The 17,500-nt window shown below is 46.6% G+C and overlaps 1 protein-coding gene across 4 annotated transcripts in view; it reads left to right on the top strand.

Annotated features, from left to right (window-relative positions):
- Positions 1-17,500, top strand: part of LOC123775193 (repulsive guidance molecule B) — a 137,233-nt gene that overhangs the window by 21,900 nt on the left and 97,833 nt on the right. Inside the window, exon 2 of one of the 4 annotated variants that reach the window (XM_069319119.1) lies at positions 13,462-13,521. The exons of the other annotated variants lie outside the window; for them this stretch is intronic. The gene's annotated coding sequence lies outside the window, so the exon portion shown is untranslated. The remainder of the gene's footprint in view (positions 1-13,461; positions 13,522-17,500) is intronic. 4 annotated transcript variants of the gene reach the window in all.

Consider the following 17,500-nt stretch of genomic DNA (forward strand, 5'->3'; position numbering starts at 1 on the left):
CTAAGTAGAACGATGGGGAGTGCCACTGTGGGGAGACGGGGGGAGTGCCACTGTGGGGAGACGGGGGAGTGCCACTGTGGGGAGACAGGGGGAGTGGCACTGTGGGGAGACAGGGGGAGTGGCACTGTGGGGAGACGGGGGAGTGCCACTGTGGGGAGACAGGGGGAGTGCCACTGTGGGGAGACGGGGGAGTGCCACTGTGGGGAGACGGGGGGAGTGCCACTGTGGGGAGACGGGGGGAGTGCCACTGTGGGGAGACGGGGGGAGTGCCACTGTGGGGAGACGGGGGGAGTGTCACTGTGGGGAGACAGGGGGAGTGTCACTGTGGGGAGACAGGGGGAGTGGCACTGTGGGGAGACGGGGGGGAGTGCCACTGTGGGGAGACGGGGGGAGTGTCACTGTGGGGAGACAGGGGGAGTGTCACTGTGGGGAGACGGGGTGAGTGCCACTGTGGGGAGACAGGGGGAGTGCCACTGTGGGGAGACAGGGGGAGTGTCACTGTGGGGAGACAGGGGGAGTGGCACTGTGGGGAGACGGGGGGAGTGCCACTGTGGGGAGACGGGGGGAGTGTCACTGTGGGGAGACAGGGGGAGTGTCACTGTGGGGAGACGGGGGAGTGCCACTGTGGGGAGACAGGGGAAGTGGCACTGTGGGGAGACAGGGAGAGTGGCACTGTGGGGAGACGGGGGGAGTGCCACTGTGGGGAGACGGGGGGAGTGTCACTGTGGGGAGACAGGGGGAGTGTCACTGTGGGGAGACGGGGGGAGTGCCACTGTGGGGAGACAGGTGGAGTGCCACTGTGGGGAGACAGGGGGAGTGTCACTGTGGGGAGACGGGGGGAGTGCCACTGTGGGGAGACAGGGGGAGTGCCACTGTGGGGAGACAGGGGGAGTGCCACTGTGGGGAGACAGGGGGAGTGCCACTGTGGGGAGACGGGGGAGTGTCACTGTGGGGAGACGGGGGGAGTGCCACTGTGGGGAGACAGGGGAAGTGGCACTATGGGGAGACGGGGGGAGTGTCACTGTGGGGAGACAGGGAGAGTGGCACTGTGGGGAGACAGGGAGAGTGGCACTGTGGGGAGACAGGGAGAGTGGCACTGTTGGGAGACAGGGAGAGTGTCACTCTCCGAGTGGCAAATCGGGTCCAAGCGCAGTTAAATTAACACGATGTTTAACAGTGATAAATTCCAGGTACTCAGGTACGGCAAAAATGAGGATCTGAAACATAATACAGGGTACAAAACACAGTCGAATCTGCCCATAGTAGAAAAACAGCATGTTAAGGATTTGGGAATAATGATGTCTGACGACCTAACGTTTAGGGAGCATAACCAATCAAATATTGCGGCGGACAGAAAAATGATCGGATGGATTACGAAAACTTTCAAATCCCGGGATCCCATCACAATGGTTGTACTCTTCAAGTCACTTGTGTTGTCCCGTCTCGAGTACTGCTCAGTACTCACTTCCCCCTTCAGAGCAGGAGAGATTGCTGAAATAGAGGGAAGACAGAGAACATATACGGTACGCATAGACGCAATAAAGCACCTAAATTATTGGGATCGTCTCAAAGCTCTCCAAATGTACTCTCTAGAAAGGACACGAGAGATATACCAAATAATTCTTCGTAACGTGTTTCTTTCCTGGTCATTTTCTCACATTTTCCTTCTTCCAATGACATTCCTAACCCCGGGTTCGATCCTTCTTCATCCCTTTCCGTCGTGTCATTATATATATATATATATATATATATATATATATATATATATATATATATATATATATATATATATATATATATATATATAATATATATATTAATAAATATGACCGAAAAAGTAAGATTAATAATTCTAACACGAATTTTCTCTATCTTTCGTACATTTCTTTTCACTGTTGGTGGTAATTCAAAAATCAATTCTCCAAAATTCATTTTTATTTCTAGTCTGACGCGACACTTGAGCGCGTTTCGTAAAACTTATTACATTTTCAAAGACTTTAGCTTACACATACACAACTGAATAGAACTTACACATCTCCGATTTGTTTATATCTATATTTTGAGTGAGGTGGATGGGGTGAGGTGGCATTAATAGGGTATTAATTTCATCAACACAAGACAGAACACGAAACAATGGGTATTGAATGGAAGTGATTGTAGAAAGCCTATTGGTCCATATTTCTTGATCCTTCTATATTGGAGCGGAGTCTTGAGGTGGGTAGAATATAGTTGTGCATTAATTGGCTGTTGATTGCTGGTGTTGACTTTTTAATGTGTAGTGCCTCGCAAACGGCAAGCCGCCTGCTATCGCTGTATCTATCGATGATTTCTGTGTTGTTTACTAGGATTTCTCTGGCGATGGTTTGGTTGTGGGAAGAGATTATATGTTCCTTAATGGAGACCTGTTGCTTATGCATCGTTAAACGCCTAGAAAGATTTGTTCCTATTTTACAGGAACTTCTTTTCCACAGCTCATAAAACGGAGGAAAGGGTCCTGAAAGATATTGTTAATAGAAACGTTATCCCTACAGACAAAAATCAGAGGATACAACTGACGATTTACTATAAAACCAGAAAAACTGCCAGCCTACTCATGAGAAACTCTCCAGACACAAAGCAGAACGCTTTAAAAGAGACCAACGTCGTCTATGCCTTCAAATGCCCTCTTGGGGACTGTAAGCTCCAAAAAACCCAGTATATAGGCAAGACAACAACATCTCTTTCTAGGCGTTTAACGATGCATAAGCAACAGGGCTCCATTAAGGAACATATAATCTCTTCCCACAACCAAACCATCGCCAGAGAAATCCTAGTAAACAACACAGAAATCATCGATAGATACAGCGATAGCAGGCGGCTTGACGTTTGCGAGGCACTACACATTAAAAAGTCAACACCAGCAATCAACAGCCAATTAATGCACAACTATATTCTACCCACCTCAAGACTCCGCTCCAATATAGAAGGATCAAGAAATATGGACCAATAGGCTTTCTACAATCACTTCCATTCAATACCCATTGTTTCGTGTTCTGTCGAGAGAGAGAGAAGATTAAGCCACCCAAAAGGTGGCATGGGCATGAATAGCCCATAAGTGGTGGCCCTTTTGAGCCATTTCCAGTATCAATAGATGATACTGGAGATCAGTGGAGGTGTGACTGCACCCTGCGTGACGGGAGATGTCTCCCCCGTGAATGTGTTAAGATGAACATGAAGCCACCCAAAAGGTGGCATGGGCATGAGTAGCTCGTAAGTGGTGGCCCTTTTGAGCCGTCACCAGTATCAATAGATGATACTGGAGATCTGTGGAGGTGCGATTGCACCCTGCGTGACGGGAGATGTCTCCCGGACCAAATGATGACCAAATGGTGGTGTTCTGTCTTGTGTTGATGAAATTAATACCCTATTAATGCCACCTCACTCAAAATGTAGATATAAACAAATCGGAGATGTGTAAGTTCTATTCAGTTGTGTATGTGTAAGCTAAAGTCTTTGAAAATGTAATAAGTTTTACGAAACGCGCTCAAGTGTCGCGTCAGACTAGAAATAAAAATGAATTTTGGAGAATTGATTTTTGAATTACCACCAACAGTGAAAAGAAATGTACGAAAGATAGAGAAAATTCGTGTTAGAATTATTAATTTTACTTTTTCGGTCATATTTAATAATATATATATATATATATATATATATATATATATATATATATATATATATATATATATATATATATATATATATATATATATATATATATATATACACACACACATATCACGAAAATAAACACGTGATTAAAAATGTGACAATGTCAGACCACGGAGGAAAAATGAAACAGGAATTTCCTTAAGTACTTTCGTATATTAATACATCTTCAGAAGGAGTGAAGATGTATTAATATACGAAAGTACTTAAGGAAATTCCTGTTTCATTTTTCCTCCGTGGTCTGACATTGTCACATTTTTAATCACGTGTTTATTTTCGTGATATACACACACACACACACACACATATATATATATATATATATATATATATATATATATATATATATATATATATATATATATTTTATTAAATATGACCGAAAAAGTAAGATTAATAATTCTAACACGAATTTTCTCGATCTTTCGTACGTTTCTTTTCACTGTTGGTGGTAATTCAAAAATCAATTCTCCAAAATTCATTTTTATTTCTAGTCTGACGCGACACTTGAGCGCGTTTCGTAAAACTTATTACATTTTCAAAGACTTTATTTTACACATACACAACTGAATAGAACTTACACATCTTCGATTTGTTTATATCTACATTTGAGTGAGGTGGATGGGGTGAGGTGGTATTCTTGAAAAACTTTTCTATTCATTCTTAAAAAAGACGAATATCTGGCGAAAATGAACCTCATACTCTCTGACCAAACTAAATTCCAAAGGGTAACGAAGGACACTAGAGCCGAACTGAAAGCAAAGGTCAACAAATTGATCGAAACTGTGAACGCCAAGAAATCTGGACTCCACCTGCCAAAGATTATTGGGGAATATAAACCTGGATATGCATATGGAAATGTCAAGACACACAAGCCTGGAAACGCACTTCGGCCAATCATCAGCCAGATACCCACACCCACGTACAGACTGGCGAAACGACTCAACGGCTTGCTGACTCCTTATGTCCCTTGCGCCTTCAGCCTGAAGTCTCCAAAGGAATTTGTTGACTTGCTGCGGGGAACACGGGCCACAGGGATAAGAGCCTCGTTGGACGTAGAATCTCTCTTTACCAACGTACCTGTGGATGAAACAATCGGGATGATAGCCGACAGAGTGTACCGTGATCCGGCCTGTACTCCTCTTGACATACCAGAAAACAGTCTAAGGAAACTACTCCAAGCTTGTACTAAAGAGGCACCCTTCTTGAGCCCGGATGGACACTTGTATAAGCAAGTAGATGGGGTCGCCATGGGTTCTCCCCTAGGTGTCTTGTTTGCAAACTTCTACATGGGTACCATCGAGCAAAAAGTCTTAGTCGACATGAACTTGAAACCGGCCATATACTGCAGGTATGTTGACGACATTTTTACACAGGTACTGATGTCAGACATCTGCAGGAGCTGAAGGAGGCATTTGAGCAGAGTTCTGTGTTGTTTCACTTACGAGATGGAGAAGGATGGGAAGCTGCCCTTTCTAGATGTAACAGTCATGGAAAGGAGCGGAGTTTTCCACACTGCAGTCTACACTAAGGAAACAAACATAGGAATGTGCCTGAATGCCAACAGTGACTGCCCGGACAGGTACAAGAGGAGTGTTGTTAACGCTTATGTCGACCGTGCCCTCAGCCACAGCTCAGAATGGAAGCAAGTCGACGAAGAACTCTGTAGGGTAAGGCAGGTCCTAGTCAACAACGGCTTCTCCAATGGTTTCGTGGAAGACATCATAAGAAAGAAAGTGAAACGCCATGCAACCTCTGAAGAGACAACTAACGCAACACCTATACCCCCTATTAGACTATTTTACAGGAACTTCTTTTCCACAGCCCATAAAACGGAGGAAAGGGTCCTGAAAGATATTGTCAGTAGAAACGTTATCCCTACAGACAAAAATCAGAAGATACAACTGACAATTTACTATAAAACCAAAAAAACGGCCAGCCTACTCATGAGAAACTCTCCAGACACAAAGCAGAACGTTTTAAAAGAGACCAACGTCGTCTATGCCTTCAAATGCCCTCTTGGGGATTGTAAGCCTCAAAAAACTCAGTATATAGGCAAGACAACAACATCTCTTTCCAGGCGTTTAACGATGCATAAGCAACAGGGCTCCATTAAGGAACATATAGCCTCTTCCCACAACCAAACCATCACCAGAGAAATCTTAGCAAACAACACAGAAATCATCGATAGATACAGCGATAGCAGGCGGCTTGACGTTTGCGAGGCACTACACATCAAGAAGTCAACACCAATCAACAGCCAATTAATGCACAACTATATTCTACCAACTTCAAGACTCCGCTCCAATATAGAAGCATCAAGAAATATGGGCCAATAAAAATAGGCCTTCTGCAGTTACCTACTTTTAATACATGTTTGTATTTCATTGTTTCGTGTTCTGTCTTGTGTTAAAAGTTTATTTTCACCTCATCCAAAACTATTGTAACATGTCTCTTCACCCAAATGTAGGTATAAAAACTCGAAAGATGTTTAAGCTCTATTCAGTTAAAGTTGTGTGTTTGTGTAAACTAAAGTCTTTGAAAATGTAATAAGTTTTACGAAACGCGCTCAAGTGTCGCGTCAGACTAGAAATAAAAATGAATTTTGGAGAATTGATCTTTGAATTACCACCAACAGTGAAAAGAAACGTAAGAAAGATCGAGAAAATTCGTGTTAGAATTATTAATCTTAATTTTTCGGTCATATTTAATAATATATGTCTACAGGAAAGACTGCTACCAATATATATATATATATATATATATATATATATATATATATATATATATATATATATATATATATATATATATATATATATTATATATATTATATATATTATATATATTATATATTATATTTTATATTATATATATTTTATATTATATATATTTTATATATATATATATATATATTATATATATATATTATATATATTATATATATTATATATATTATATATATTATATATATTATATATATTATATATATTATATATATTATATATATTATATATATATATATATATATATATATATATATATATATATATATATATATATATATATATATATATAAAACCCTTCCATCCTTTTCCGTCTGGCTGTTCCCTCCCATTGCGGTGGTCGCCATACAGACTTACCCACCTGGATAGGGGGAGGACTCATTTTTTCTCGACTTGGTTGAAAAGGTTCCTTTGGGTGTGGTGGAAAAGGTGGATTACCAGCGCCTGGTTGAACAGTGACGGTCCGCCCCCTCCCCCCATCAAGGCCCACTCCGGCCCCCTCTCACATATTTTATTTTGTGCTAGCCGCTACTCTTTTTTTTTGTATAAAGGTGCTATACCTGCCTAACCTTGAGTATACCTTGAGTTGGTTTCGGAGCTTAGCGTCCCCGCGGCCCGGTCGTCGACCAGGCCTCCTAGTTGCTGGACTGATCAACCAGGCTGTTGTATGCGGCTGCTCGCAGCCTGACGTATGAATCACAGCCTGGTTAATCAGGTATCCTTTGGAGGTGTTTATCCAGTTCTCTCTTGAACACTGTGAGGGGTCGGCCAGTTATGTCCCTTATGTGTAGTGGAAGCGTGTTGAACAGTCTCGGGCCTCTGATGTTGATAGTTCTCTCTTGAACACTGTGAGGGGTCGGCCAGTTATGCCCCTTATGTGTAGTGGAAGCATGTTGAACAGTCTTGGCCTCTGATGTTGATAGTTCTCTCTTGAACACTGTGAGGGGTCGGCCAGTTATGTCCCTTATGTGTAGTGGAAGCGTGTTGAACAGTCTCGGGCCTCTGATGTTGATAGTTCTCTCTCAGAGTACCTGTTGCACCTCTGCTCTTCAACGGGGGTATTCTGCACATCCTGCCATGCCTTCTGGTCTCATGTGATGTTATTTCTGTGTTCAGGTTTGGGACCAGCCCCTCAATTTTTTTCCACGTATAGATTATTATGTATCTCTCCCGCCTGCGCTCAAGGGAGTACAGATTTAGGCTCTTTAGTTGGTCCCAATAGTTTAGATGTTTTACTGAGTGGATTCTAGCAGTAAAGGATCTCTGCACGCTCTCCATGTCAACAATTTCTTCAGCTTTGAATGGGGCTGTCATTGTGCAGCAGGACTGCAGGGAGGCAGTTGAACAATCGTGGACTTCTGTTGTTTATACAGTGTGGTGGGTTGTGTTTTGTGATCTTATTTCTTAGCACTCTCCCAAAGAGTTTTATAATGTGTGATGTTAGTGCTATCGGTCTGTAATTTTTTGCCTCTGCCTTATTTCCTCCTTTATGGAGTGGTGTTATCTCTGCTGTGTTTTTTAGTATGTCAGGGATAACCCCAGTATCTTGGCTTTGTCTCCACAGAATGTTAAGTACCTGCGACAGTGGTTTTTTACAGTTCTTGATGAATATCAAGTTCCACGAATCAGGGCCTGGTTACCTTGAGGTGATTTCGGGCCTCAGCGACCCTGCGGCCCGGTCGTCGACCAGGCTTCCTCGTTGCTGGACTGGTCAACCAGGCTGTTGGACGTGGCTACTCGCAGCCTGACGTAGAGTGCATAGGCAGGTGCATAGGCCTGGTGCATAGGCCTGGTGCAGTGCATAGGCATACTGTCTGTGGCTTCTTCAAAATCCAGTGGGGATAGGGTGACATCTGATATATGATTTCATGTTGGCATCATATTCACGAAGAAATCATTTTGGTTATCAATCTTCAGTGTTTAGCGGCTCGCAGAAAAGAGTCGTACTGCTTCCTCAGTAACTCGCTCATTTCTTTGTTGTCATCGGTGAAAGTTCCATCTCTCTGTCGCAGGGGCTCGATACTAGATGTGGGTTTTGATCTTGATGTTGCATAGGAGGAAATATATTTCTGATTTCTCTCCATTTCACTGATGTCCATCTGTTAACAACTCTGACACTGAAAATGTTCTTTCTAACGTCCCTGTGGCTCACTTGGTGTGGTGGGGTGAGGGTGTGGTGGGTTGGTGTGGTGGGGCGTGGCTTGGAGGGGCGTGGCTGGGACAGGGGGGGAGGGGCTCTAGAACAGGATTGATCTGAGATACACCCTTGTGTGTGTGTGTGTGTGTGTGTGTGTGTGTGTGTGTGTGTGTGTGTGTGTCTGGCGTCGCCGCCCACCCCGCTATCATCCCCTTAACACAAAGAATGCCTCCTCACATTGCCTTGGTTCAGCCCGTTATCTTGCGAGTAACTCTTGTGATTGTCTTCACACGTGTTCTATCAGCCCGTTATCTTGCGAGTAACTCTTGTGATTGTCTTCACACGTGTTCTATCAGCCCGTTATCTTGCTAGTAACTCTTGTGATTGTCTTCACACGTGTTCTATCAGCCCGTTATCTTGCGAGTAACTCTTGTGATTGTCTTCACACGTGTTCTATCAGCCCGTTATCTTGCGAGTAACTCTTGTGATTGTCTTCACACGTGTTCTATCAGCCCGTTATCTTGCTAGTAACTCTTGTGATTGTCTTCAAGCTGGACGCCAAGACCTCAAACTTGGCACATTACTGAGCCTGTGCAGCACGTGTGTTGCTACACACGACACCGAGCGCCTGAACACATGCTACCTTACCTACCTACCTTGAGGTGCTTCCGGGGCTTAGTGTCCCCGCGGCCCGGTCGTCGACCAGGCCTCCTGGTTGCTGGACTGATCAACCAGGCTGTTAGACGCGGCTGCTCGCAGCCTGACGTATGAGTCACAGCGTGGAAGTCTTGCGTGGAAGACATGCGTGGTCACATGCGAAGTCACATGCGTGGAAGTCTTCGTTGAAATTTCGGTTCCAAAAGAATTTTCCGCTGGAACTGGTTGATACCTGGTTGATTAAACTGGTTGTTAAACTAGTAATATTTTTTGGTAGTTTTAACTTTGTTGCACATATGTCCTTGTTTCGCGGAATATGCTGTTTCACTTTTTACCTCTACACCCCTAGTTGGTGTGATGTATTTGTTGGGTTGTATTTGTGCAACAAATACAACGCGACAAATACAACGCACCCCCCCCCCACACCAGTACACTGCCCCGTCCCCCTCCCCGCCCCAGCACCAGTACACAGCCCCGCCCTACACCCCCCCCAGCACCAGTACACAGCCCCGCCCTACACCCCCCCCCCAGCACCAGTACACTGCCCCGTCCCCCTCCCCGCCCCAGCACCAGTACACAGCCCCGCCCTACACCCCGCCCCGCACCAGTACACAGCCCCGCCCTACACCCCCCGCCAGCACCAGTACACACCCCCGCCCTACACACCCCCCCAGCACCAGTACACTGCCCCGCCCCGTGCCCCCCCCCCCCCCCCAGCACCAGTACACTGCCCCGCACCTCCCCCCCCCCAGCACCAGTACACTGCCCCGCACCTTCCCCCCCCCAGCACCAGTACACTGCCCCGCACCTCCCCCCCCCCGCCCCAGCACCAGTACACAGCCCCGCCCTACACCCCTTCCCCCCCCCCCCCCGCACCAGTACACTGCCTCGCCCCGCACCCCCCCCCCCCCACCAGCACCAGTACACCCCCCGCCCTGTGCCCCCTGGCGCGGGAGAGCCGCTCGACCCTGTGAACTGCTCGCGCAAAAACTGTGATATAAACGATGAGAGAAACAGGAAAAATGTGTTGTTTATTATGACGTGTGTGTGTGTGTGTGTGTGTGTGTGTGTGTGTGTGTGTGTGTGTGTGTGTGTGAGTGTGAGTGTGAGTGTGTGTGTGTGTGTACTCACCTAGTTGTGTCTGCAGGATCGAGCATTGACTCTTGGCTCCCGCCTTTCTAGCCATCGGTTGTTTACAGCAATGACTCCTGTCCCATTTCCCTATCATACCTGGTTTTAAAATTATGAATAGTATTTGCTTCCACAACCTGTTCCTGAAGTGCATTCCATTTTCCCCACTACTCTCACGCTAAAAGAAAACTTCCTAACATCTCTGTGACTCATCTGAGTTTCCAGTTTGTGTGTGTGTGTGTGTGTGTGTGTGTGTGTGTGTGTGTGTGTGTGTGTGTGTGTGCGTGTGTGTGTGTGTGTGTATGTGTACTCACCTAGTTGTATTTGCGGGGGTTGAGCTCTGGCTCTTTCCACCCGCCTCTTAACTATCAATCAACTTTTTTTCCCTTATTCACACACACACACACACCCAGGAAGCAGCCTGTAGCAGCTGTCTAACTCCCAGGTACCTGTTTACTGCTAGGTAACAGGGGCATCAGGGCGAAAGAAACTCTGCCCATTTGTTTCCGCCCACACCGGGGATCGAACTCGAGACGGGGATCGAATTCCGCCCACTCTCCCCCCTCTGTCCCTGTCTCCCTGTCTAAGGGAGCCGGTCGGCCGAACGGACAGCACGCTGGACTTGTGATCCTATGGTCCTGGGTTCGTTCCCAGGCGCCGGCGAGAAACAATGGGCAGAGTTTCTTTCACCCTATGCCCCTGTTACCTAGCAGTAAAATAGGTACCTGGGTGTTAGTCAGCTGTCACGGGCTGCTTCCTGGGGGTGGAGGTCTGGTCGAGGACCGGGCCGCGGGGATACTAAAGCCCCGAAATCATCTCAAGATAACCTCTCTCTCTCTCTCTCGTCATATTTATGCATTCCTCCTGCAAAGTCGGGTGAGACTAGCCGCAAGCATCTGGCCTCCGACCTAAGGGATACAGATGGGAGGTAACATCACTGGTTGTGAAACTGAAAATGTTAGACCTCTGAAGAACGGAAAATATGTTAGTTTTATGTAAGTGGGGAAGAGGAGAGGGAGGGGTGGATGGAAGAGGAAGGAAGAGATGAAGGAAGGGAGGAAGGGATGGTGGCAGGAAAGGATAAAGGCAGCAGAAAACCTTTACGCTTGAGCCCTGTCTCTTGTTCCCAGCTGCTTGGGCCAGATTCACGAAACAGTTACGCCAGCACTTACGAACCTGTACATCTTTTCTCAATCTTTGGCGGCTTTGTTTACAATTATTAAACAGTTTATGAGCTCCGAAGCACCAGGAGGCTGTTTATAACAATAACAACAGTTGATTGGCAAGTTTTCATGCTTGTAAACTGTTTAATAAATGTAACCAAAGCCGTCAAAGATTGAGGAAAGATGTACACGTTCGTAAATGTTGGCGTAAGTGCTTTCGTGAATCTGGCCCCAGGTTCATAACATTAAGTCATGCCTTCCCCGGCACAATGCCTCTTCATTATCGTACATCACGCAGCGCTCTCTCTCTCTCTCTAGCTCTATTATCGTGCATAATCATGTTAATAGTCGGTCGCCTCGCTCGCTCTCCTCACTTTATTCTACACTTAAGTGAAGTTTAATCAAGCGTTCCACCTTCCCAAACTTGGGTATCATTGCGTCTTAGTAATAATCCCTTGAGGATCCAACGTTCTCGTACATCACACCTGCTGACTTGGGTTATCGCACACCGCCACCTTCAAGGGTCTCCCTGAATCATCGTACATCTCCTTGTTGGTTAGAATTATCTTGACCCGCGCACTAAGGTAGTCAAACTTGTTTTTTTTAGGGGGGGGGGGGGGGGGAAGGGGGGGTCAAAATCTTGTGTGTATATTATAGGAAATTAAGTGGTGGTGGGCAGCGTGTCTTGATGCGTGGGTTATGAGGGTTATCGTACATCGTAGCAAGCGATCATCAGGGATTATGAGGGCCGTTACCAGCACATCTGTAAGCGTGTATTATCATACATCATGGAACACTATGGCCAGGACTGATGATATGGTTCCCCACGTGTCTGTATGAACGTGTATTATCATACATCATGGAACACTATGGCCAGGACTGATGATATGGTTCCCCACGTGTCTGTATGAACGTGTATTATCATACATCATGGAACACTATGGCCAGGACTGATGATATGGTTCCCCACGTGTCTGTATGAACGTGTATTATCATACATCATGGAACACTATGGCCAGGACTGATGATATGGTTCCCCACGTGTCTGTATGAACGTGTATTATCATACATCATGGGAAGACAACTGTAAACAAACAAGGTGGTGGTTCCTAGTGCTTTCTATCTGCGTGTATTATCGTACATTATCTGTTCTACAGTCAATGGTGCATTTCTTTATACACTACAATATTATACACTGGTTCCTGGTGACCTGGCTGGTTCCTGGTGACCTGACGGGTTCCTGGTGACCTGGCGGGTTCCTGGTAACCTGGCGGGTTCCTGGTGACCTGACGGGTTCCTGGTGACCTGGCGGGGTTCCTGGTGACCTGGCGGGGTCCTGGTGACCTGACGGGTTCCTGGTGACCTGACGGGTTCCTGGTGACCTGGCGGGGTTCCTGGTGACCTGGCGGGGTCCAGTACCAGGGTGTGTTTTGGTATTGGTACAATTCTAAGAGTAAGCTTGCTCAGATGAGAGGATATTTTTTTTTTTTTTTTTTTTTTTTTTTTTGAGATATATACAAGAGTTGTTACATTCTTGTACAGCCACTAGTACGCGTAGCGTTTCGGGCAGGTCCCTGGAATACGATCCCCTGCCGCGAAGAATCGTTTTTTCATCCAAGTACACATTTTACTGTTGCGTTAAACAGAGGCTACAGTTAAGGAATTGTGCCCAGTAAATCCTCCCCGGCCAGGATACGAACCCATGACATAGCGCTCGCGGAACGCCAGGCGAGTGTCTTACCACTACACCACGGAGACTGCTAAATATTGTTATATTTAACTGCTGATATTAACATAACTGCTGATATTGTTATGTTTAATGATGTAACAACCAACTGGAGAATTAACTGTTTATTGACGAAAGTTTCTGTGTTTTTTCTAGGTAAGTCTGGACCAGCGGTGGTCTCACCACGCCTTCAGGTAGTTCTGGAACAACCTTCAGGTAGTTCTGGAACAACCTTCAGGTAGTTCTGGAACAACCTTCAGGTAGTTCTGGAACAACCTTCAGGTAGTTCTGGAACAACCTTCAGGTAGTTCTGGAACAACCTTCAGGTAGTTCTGGAACAACTTTCAGGTAGTTCTGGAACAACCTTCAGGTAGTTCTGGAACAACCTTCAGGTAGTTCTGGAACAACCTTCAGGTAGTGGGGCTGGAGTCAGCCTCCACCACATCACCCCCTAATGCATTCCATTTGTCAACCACTCTGACACTAAAAAGTTCTTTCTAATATCTCTGTGGCTCATTTGGGCGCTCAGTTTCCACCTGTGTCCCCTAGTGCGTGTGCCCCTTGTGTTAAATTGCCTGTCTTTATCTATCCTATCAATTCCCTTGAGAATCTTGAATGTGGTGATCATGTCCCCCCCTAACTCTTCTGTCTTTCAGCGAAGTGAGGTTTAATTGTGTGTGTGTGTACTCACCTAGTTGTGTTTGCGGGGTTTGAGCTCTGGCTCTTTGGTCCCGCTTCTCAACGGTCAATCAACAGGTGTGTGTGTGTGTGTGTGTGTGTGTGTGTGTGTGTGTGTGTGTGTGTGTGTGTGTGTGTGTGTGTGTGTGTTATCCTACAGTTGTGGAATGTAAGGGAACATGTAAGTGAGGGGACGAGAGAGATTGAGTGGGCACTACACATCACATTCTCCATGTTCTCCTCACCTGGTTAACAAACTCCCGCCACTCCTGGGCGTGATGGGCCGCCAACTCGGCCCATCATTCGGGTATCGAACCCTGCAGGTCCTCGACATGTGAGAGGCGGGAGCATACTCGTTCATCACCTTCTTGTTTGGCCTCATTTAATTTCTGCCTGACTGGAGTCGCCTCGTTGTATTGGGGTCTGTGGTAGTGTGTGGCGCACCTGTGGTAGTGTGTGGCGCACCTGTGGTAGTGTGTGGCGCACCTGTTGAAGTGTGTGGCGCACCTGTGGTAGTGTGTGGCGCACCTGTGGTAGTGTGTGGCGCACCTGTGGTAGTGTGTGGCGCACCTGTTGAAGTGTGTGGTGCACCTGTGGTAGTGTGTGGCGCACCTGTGGTAGTGTGTGGCGCACCTGTTGAAGTGTGTGGTGCACCTGTGGTAGTGTGTGGCGCACCTGTGGTAGTGTGTGGCGCACCTGTTGAAGTGTGTGGCGCACCTGTGGTAGTGTGTGGTGCACCTGTGGTAGTGTGTGGCGCACCTGTGGTAGTGTGTGGCGCACCTGTGGTAGTGTGTGGCGCACCTGTGGTAGTGTGTGGCGCACCTGTGGTAGTGTGTGGCGCACCTGTGGTAGTGTGTAGCGCACATGTTGAAGTGTGTGGCGCACCTGTGGTAGTGTGTGGCGCACCTGTTGAAGTGTGTGGTGCACCTGTGGTAGTGTGTGGCGCACCTGTGGTAGTGTGTGGCGCACCTGTGGTAGTGTGTGGCGCACCTGTTGAAGTGTGTGTGTGGGGGGGCAGTGTGGATGTGGGGGGGGTTAGTGTGGATGTAGTGGGGGTCAGTGTGGGTGAATTGTGATTGTATGGCGTGTGTTATACGGTGGTTGGGGGACCGCCCCCCCCCCCCCCCCACCGTGGCCCTCCTTAAATAGGATTGGATCCTATTGTGACAACCAGCAGCTCCCATGAAGTATGAAATGTGGGTTTCATTGTCCGTAGAGTGTTAACAAATAGATCTCACTGCTGAGTTAACATTACTCGGGCATGTTTCTCCGTATGGAAGAGTGGGAGAAAGGAAGAAAGGGAGGGAGAGAGGAAGAGAGACCCGGGCACCGCCGGGTACCCCATCTAGTACAAAAGATAATATAACACAATCGTATGTTAACCTGTTAACCTCCGTGAACAGCCTCGTATAATGCTTCAGTTAAGTGTATACACAACACATCAATTATAGGAACCACTATGAAACATAGGCCTATGTCGACATGGGAAACATAGGCCTATGTCGACATGGGAAATATAAATGATTGTAAATTATTGGAAAAGAACGCGTCTTGATGACATCCACCACTTGGACTGGTCGGTAGAGCGACGGCTTGGCTTCTACCTAGTCCGGCGTTCGATCCCCGATAATGCCAGAGGTTGGCCACCGGTCCTCCTCACCCGCCCCCCCCCCCCTAACTCTTATCCCCACACCCCTTCCATGGGTTGTTTAGTCACCCAGTATTAACACCTTCCTATAATTTCCTTCCTTTCCTTTAGTTTTCAGCATGAAAATTACCTCTGTTGAAGACATTGAAAAACTTCAAGTAGATATCAACAAAGTTTTCGACTGGGCATCAGAAAATAACATGATGTTTAACATTGATAAATTCCAGGTACTCAGGTACGGTAAAAATGAGGACCTTAAACATAATACAGGGTACAAAACATAATCAAATCTGCCCATAGTAGGAAAACAGCATGTCAAGGATTTGGGAATAATGATGTCCGACGACCTAACGTTTAGGGAGCATAACCAAGCAAATATTGCGTCAGCCAGAAAAATAATAGGATGGATTACGAGACCTTTCAAATCCCGGGATTCCATCACAATGGTTGTACTCTTCAAGTCACTTGTGTTGTCCCGTCTTGAGTACTGCTCAGTACTCACTTGCCCCGTCAGAGCAGGGGAGAGATTGTTGAAATAGAGGGAATACAGAGAACATATACGGCACGCAATAAAGCACCAAATTATTGGGATCGTCTCAAAGCTCTCCAAATGTGCTCACTAGAAAGGAGACGAGAGAGATACCAAATAATATACACGTGGAAGATACTGGAGGGCCAGGTCCCAAATCGACACAGTAAAATAACAACGTACTGGAGTGAACGATATGGAAGAAAATGCAGAATAGAACCAGTGAAGAGCAGAGGTGCCATAGGCACAAACAGAGAACACTGTATAAACATCAGAGGTCCGCGGTTGTTCAACACCCTCCCAGCGAGCAAAAGAAGCATTGCCGGAACAACCGTGGACATCTTCAAGAGGAATCTAGATCAACCGGGCTGTAGTGGATATGTGGGCCTGCGCATATACGTGGAAATTATTAGAGGGGCTCGTCCCAAATCTACACACAGAAATAACACCACATGAGACCAGAAGGCATGGCAGGATATTCAGAATACCCCCGTTGAAGAGCAGAGGTGCAACAGGTACTCTGAGAGAGAACTCTATCAACATCAGAGGCCCGAGACTGTTCAACACGCTTCCACTACACATAAGGGACATAACTGGCCGACCCCTCACAGTGTTCAAGAGAGAACTATCAACATCAGAGGCCCGAGACTGTTCAACACGCTTCCACTACACATAAGGGGCATAACTGGCCGACCCCTCACAGTGTTCAAGAGAGAACTATCAACATCAGAGGCCCGAGACTGTTCAACACGCTTCCACTACACATAAGGGGCATAACTGGCCGACCCCTCACAGTGTTCAAGAGAGAACTATCAACATCAGAGGCCCGAGACTGTTCAACACGCTTCCACTACACATAAGGGGCATAACTGGCCGACCCCTCACAGTGTTCAAGAGAGAACTATCAACATCAGAGGCCCGAGACTGTTCAACACGCTTCCACTACACATAAGGGGCATAACTGGCCGACCCCTCACAGTGTTCAAGAGAGAACTATCGACATCAGAGGCCCGAGACTGTTCAACACGCTTCCACTACACATAAGGGACATAACTGGCCGACCCCTCACCGTGTTCAAGAGAGAACTATCAACATCAGAGGCCCGAGACTGTTCAACACGCTTCCACTACACATAAGGGACATAACTGGCCGACCCCTCACAGTGTTCAAGAGAGAACTATCAACATCAGAGGCCCGAGACTGTTCAACACGCTTCCACTACACATAAGGGACATAACTGGCCGACTCCTCACAGTGTTCAAGAGAGAACTATCAACATCAGAGGCCCGAGACTGTTCAACACGCTTCCACTACACATAAGGGGCATAACTGGCCGACTC

Source organism: Procambarus clarkii, chromosome 92 (assembly GCF_040958095.1).
Source record: "Procambarus clarkii isolate CNS0578487 chromosome 92, FALCON_Pclarkii_2.0, whole genome shotgun sequence".
In the NCBI taxonomy this organism is placed as follows: Eukaryota; Metazoa; Arthropoda; class Malacostraca; order Decapoda; family Cambaridae; genus Procambarus; species Procambarus clarkii.